Source organism: Eublepharis macularius, chromosome 7, assembly GCF_028583425.1.
Source record: "Eublepharis macularius isolate TG4126 chromosome 7, MPM_Emac_v1.0, whole genome shotgun sequence".
In the NCBI taxonomy this organism is placed as follows: Eukaryota; Metazoa; Chordata; class Lepidosauria; order Squamata; family Eublepharidae; genus Eublepharis; species Eublepharis macularius.
In genome coordinates, this window is record NC_072796.1 from 82,710,819 (window position 1) to 82,716,818 (window position 6,000).

The 6,000-nt window shown below is 39.5% G+C and overlaps 1 protein-coding gene across 6 annotated transcripts in view; it reads left to right on the top strand.

Moving 5' to 3' along the window:
* DTNA (dystrobrevin alpha) overlaps nt 1–5,270 on the top strand; it is a 236,753-nt gene extending 231,483 nt beyond the window's left edge. For all 6 annotated transcript variants that reach the window (XM_054984554.1, XM_054984556.1, XM_054984555.1 and 3 more), the window contains one exon: nt 4,501–5,270. The gene's annotated coding sequence lies outside the window, so the exon portion shown is untranslated. The remainder of the gene's footprint in view (nt 1–4,500) is intronic.
* Nucleotides 5,271–6,000: the final 730 nt, after the last annotated feature.

The window sequence follows — 6,000 nt, forward strand, 5'->3', positions numbered from 1 at the left end:
AGCCAAATTCATGGGGAAGGAGTTCCAACGTTCAGGGATAGCTTCAGCAATTGCTCTTGTGCAGGTCCCCACCCAGCAGCCGCGTCTCTATCATTCTTGTCTCATGCAGATGGGCTTCCTTGGGCAATCCCACTGTGCAGGCAGATACATACAGATGAGGGCAATCCTTCGCACATTTTTTTTAGTTAAAACATTTCTATGCCACCTTTAATCTCTGATAGGGTCCCCAAAATGGCCGTTAAAATATTGCAACATTAAAACAGCATTTAGAATAGTATATATAATATTTAAACAATTAAATAAAAACACAAAACACACATAAGATAACTAAGGAGAGCCAATAACAGTTATTGGGTGTATACCAAACCAAACAAAAAAATCTTCACCTGCTGGCAGAAGACACCAATAGGGGAATATAGACAAATTTCCCTGGGAAGGGGGTTCCAAAGTTTTGTCACCACAACTGCAAAGACATTTTCTTGGACTTTTTATTTTTATTTTAGTTAATTCACAACCTGCTTTTCTTTGCAATCGGTATCCAAAGAAGCTTACATCATTCTGCTGTCCTCCATTTTATCCTCATAATAACACCCCTGTGATGTATGTTAGACTGAGAGGTGTGACTGGCCCAAGGTCACCCAGCAAGCTTCCATGGCAGAGTAGGGATTTATACCACACTGATTGCTGCCTGTCTAGCCTCAGCAGGCGGGAGCACCCAAAGCATGGCCTCTAAAGATGTCGTGAGTGGGTAGATAGGTTCATATGGCAGACCTTAAAGTAGGCTGGCCCCAAGCCACATAGGGCTTTAAAAGTTAACACTAGCACTTTGAATTGAGCCCAGAAGCAAATGGGGAACTATTGTAGATGGAAGTTTTGCCCAAACTACTTAGAACTTTAAATGTAAAAACCAGCAATTTGTATTGACCCTGGAAACAAACTAGGTAGTTTGTACAAAATAAGTGTTATATGCTCACTGCAGTGAGTCCCAGTCAACACTTTGATTGCTTCTTTCTAAACTATATGAAGTTTCCCGATCAAAACCAACCCCACATACAGTATACCCATACAGCAATAATAAAGCTGCCCTCTGTCTCTTTTCATAGCATTATTGCACAAAAATATTTGCTTCCAAGGTGGACTTCATTTAATATTGATAAGAAGGCCTGTAAGAATCTAGGCACAGAACTAAAATCAAGCAGGTCTCTGTTTGCAACCTCACAGCCTAACTTTCGTAAGGCTGTGAGGTTCAGCTGTGTGTTTGTAAGATAATAAAAGAGTAGTTAAGCTCTTCTTCTAACCTAGACATTCACTCATTTTCATGGTGAACCTCTGCCCTAGTTTACTTAAGAACTGCAACTACATGCATCATCCATTAGTTATGAGAAGTCAAAGAGCATGGTGCTGACTATTATTTTTTATGCTGTTTGGGTGTCTCACTATAGAAACTAGCATGCCTTCATATACCTACAAAGAACTGTTTAGCTCAAAATGGTTATATAGTGTAGATAATTCTTTTGACATATTACCATAATTGCTAAGAGCCTGTGACTGTTAAGTAGCCCTTGGAATGATAGGTCAGGTACCTTTAAACAATATGGAAACTGGGTATTTCTTTTGTCAAGTGGCTAGTCTGGTGGGCGCGTATAAAAATGCATCTAAAGGATATCAATATATAGTTAATGTATGTCAATGTATATAATTCTCAACATGGCCAAATCTGTGGATACTTAAATTCAGAGACTAGAGCCATGAACAGACAAGACAGTTCTTTCTACAAAGAGAAAACCTGTGGTTTGCAGAAAAGCTTTAAAAAATGCACCGGTATTTTTTAAAACAAACAAACAAAATAATAGAAGCAGTGCCTGCAGCTTTAAGAAACTTAGCGACCACTGTGAGGTCGCTAGACAGCCACAACAGTATTACCAGCTTTCAACTCTTGGTTTGTTAGTAAAAAGAGGGGGCAGAGCCTTTTTCAGGGCTGTTTTGGTTGTCGAGGGGAGGACTCATCAGGGCCAGGCAGCAAGCACCAGGCAACTTGATGCCACACAACTTGCGTGACTTACCCAGAACTGGCTGCTTGCTGCTGTTTGACAGCAGCCATCCCACAAAGGCCAGTGTGGTGATTTAGTTAGAGTTTCCGACTAGGATCTGGGAGACCCAGGTTTCAATCACTACACTGCCATGGAATTTGGTGCCAGTTACACACAACCTTAGTCTAACCTACCTCACATGGTTGTTGTGAGGATAAAATAGAGTGGAGGAGAATGATGCAAGCTGCTTTGGGGACTCATTATGGAGAAAGGCAGGATATAAATGAAGTAAATAAGTAATAAACATAGATGAAGATGGGAGGCAAAGAAAAGGTACGTTAATCAGTGGATGAGTGAAATGGAGAGAAGGAAGCAGGGAAAGGGGGAGGGTATGTGGGTTGCCAAGGGAGGAGGAAATAGTATGGAGAGTGAGGGAACGGGAAAGTGAGGTCCCCTCCCAGATGTCCTTGCAGGTCTCCCACTGTGCAGTTGGACCCAGTGTCTAGCATCACCCAACTTGGCCCAGCCCCACAGCTAGCACCGTGCAACTGGGCCATAGTTTTCCCAGGCAGAGGCTGCCATGGGGAGCGCCAAGGAAGGTGATAATGGTAGGCTGGCTGGTTGAGCGAGAAGAAGGAAGCAGAAAAAGAATAGTTTCAGGTAGGTAGCTATGTTGGTCTGCAGTCATAGAGCAAGATCTGGGTCCAATAGCAGCTTAAAGACCAACTAGATTTTGCTTTCACTTTCAAAAGCTCATATCATGGAAATCTAGTTAGTCTTTAAGGTACTATTGGACTAGGAAAAGGAGAGAGGCAGTAGGAGCTTTTGGGGGAAGGGAAATGGGAAATAGGGAGGGAGGGGAAAATGAGAGCCCCCCCACAGGAAATAGGGAGGGGAAAATGAGAGCCCCCCCCACAGGAAATAGGGAGGGGAAATGAGAAGCTCCCCCCCACACACACACACACACAAATCCTTGCATGTTCCCCAGTTATTTATCATAATAGCCTTCATGGTAGGAATGATATGGAACCCTGCCCAGAACCATTGCTTTCATTTAGGTTTAGTTGATTTAAATTTAGAAACTTGCCATCTGGATACAATCTAACTTGCCATTGCTCTGTTAAGAAGTGTGATATGCCAACTACATCTTGGTATACTTTCAAAACAATATTTGTCAGTACTGTTGTAAGATTTTTTTTGGCCCAGATAGATTTTTCTTTAAACTGCTCTACTGTTAAAAACTATTAAAAGTTGTTTAAGAAACCAGCAAAAGCAAAGAGATACAGACTGAGATGGTTTGTAGCAGATCTTGTTACTCTTACATTAAACCCCATTTTTTAATTGTTCTGCATTATAGAAGAAATCTTTTACAGTTAAGAATGAATTCTAGCATTCTGAAGTCACTCAGTTGCTTCATATTCTTTGGGAAAGCTGGTGATTATTCCAAAAAATGGCTGAATCTCTCTTTGTGGTTTTAAATCCACAACAAATGTTTTGCCATTCTAGAAGCTTAAAATTAGCTTTGATAGCCCAGAGTTCTACTGAACATCCCTAATCCAGGTAAAGTCAGGAATACATCAGTCTCATTGAAAATCACTGGGAATTATTCATTATGACTCACTGTATTTCATTGTATAATGTTCATATTGCTCTGAATTGCTCATCTTCCTGTCTGTAAACAAATAGAGAAGTATTATGTGCTGCCCCATGTTCTTATGTGGAATATATGTGCTGTCTCCTTCTCTGGAGTATATAAACAGGAATGTTTTATGCTTAGAGAATGATGCAGTTATCTCATAGAAGCTCTGATGTACTCACTAAGCTTCCATATGCATAGCAATTTCTATAGAGGGGATAGTTCTACATACTCAAAAGAGATTCATACACAGAGTTGTATTCCCTTCCCACTGAACGTGCTTTCTTTGTGGAATGGCTTGCCTAAGGAGTTCAGGAAAGCTTATCACCCTCTTGGCTTTCCACTAACTGTGTAAAACTCAATTATTCAGGAGGGCTTTCTACCAAATTATAGGGTTATGTCATAAGAAATAGCTCAGAGAGATGCTTTGGTAGGGACAGAGACTATAGACTATGCCACTAGGTACTATCTGCTGGTGTAGATAAGCTCCTACTAGGGAGTTTCCACATTGCTAAACATACCATATTAACTAGTTATGCTTTGTATCAGAAAGATTTGCTGCTACTGTACCATATTGTAGCTCCTCACTGAATATCCTGTTGTTTATTATTGTATTTTGCTCTGTGAATGTCCTAGTTGTTGATTATATTGTATTTCACTTGCACTGTGTAATCCATTTTGGGTCTCAGTGAGAAAGGCGGACTATGAATAAATAAATTTTAAAAACAAAAATAAGTCACCGGGGAAGCCCTTGTGTACAGAAATTCCATCCATGCTGTAATGCCTATTACCACAGCAGGTGCCATCAAAATTCTTCTAACTGTTTCTCAACAGGCAAGCTGCAGTCAAATAGACAATGAAAGCTACATAAGAACTGACAAAGAGGAGAGTTGAACTCCACCTGATGGCAGAAAGAGAGTGCCTGCCAACTTCACAGAAGAAGCGCAACAACAAGTGCAGCACCTCTGACATAAGATCAACCAACCCATTTTGAAGACTGTAGCACATTACTTTTGTTCTACAAGTTGTAGTTTGTAGGTGTTTGTTTTGAAGAAAATAAGACATTTTATTTAAAGCTAACTTACAGCAGCGACATCTTATGTAACATGGCTCATTACTGGTGAAGAACACAGGCTGACAAAAAGAAAGATTGCTGTTACAATTAACAGCAGTATTAACAAAATACTCAAGCCCTTTGCACATAACGTTGAACATGTTCAGTTTACAATGACAATATTAATGATGTTTATAGTAGTTTGATTTCTGAATAGTTTGAAAATTTAGAACACTTTCCTATACACTGTACATTGTTTTTCCACAGAGGAAATTTTAAAAGCTAAATGACGCATTTAACACTTGATGAATATACTCCTGAGTGTATATATTTATAGCCCCAAAGCTAAGTGCTAGACTTTAGTTGCAGTCCTGCAGCCAGTCCTATGTGCTTTAATACCACTGATTTTGGTAGGACTAGAGTGCATAAACAGGTACAGGATGGCAGCCTTAGATGCAATTTGTTTTACAGTCTTTCTGCAAAAAAAAAGTGAGAAAGATTTGTACAAAATGTACTAAGAGTATCTCTATGATTTAGGGCTACTATATAACAGGAAGTAATCTAACAACTCAGCCATAGAAGTTAGTGTAAATATTTTCTTTCCAAATAGATATCATATACAAAAGGCAACATTCAAATGATATAGAATCTAGTTTTTAAAATCAGCACAGATCTTCTTAAAACTGTGAACTATGTTTTGAAATACTCGTTGCTAAAGCTGTTTATAAACCACAGGTGCCATGAGATCCCTAAACTGACTCACGTTATGTATAATCCCCCATGGTATTGTTTTATTGCTGTTTCAGAGCTTTAGTAAGCACGTGTTCTTTCACTTTTCTCCATTCGTCATATCCTGTTTGTTGAGGCCTTTAGCTTTAAATGTACAGGCTTTAAAAGTGCGCTTGCAACTATTACCTTTTATTTCTGAATGTGCATTGCCTTAGCCAGCCACCAGATGTTCTGCATGCGTTCTTGGAAATGTGTAGTGAGACTTTCTTTCAGAGCTGAATGGGGAATTAGCTATCTATGAAAAGCACAGGGGAGAAGTGTGTCCGTATTTTTAAAAAGATAGTACAAAGGTGTCCCTTTGAATAGCATCCTATATTAACTATGACAGAGGAAGGGGGAGACAGAGACAGACTTTTGGATATAGGGTTATATTAAGAAAAAATGTGATGAGGTTTCCCAACCATGGCTATGCTGCGAATTAGCTAGAAGTATCTCACACCAAGGCTCTTTTAGCTAGGAAGAAGACAGAAAATAATCAAGAAATTACCAGA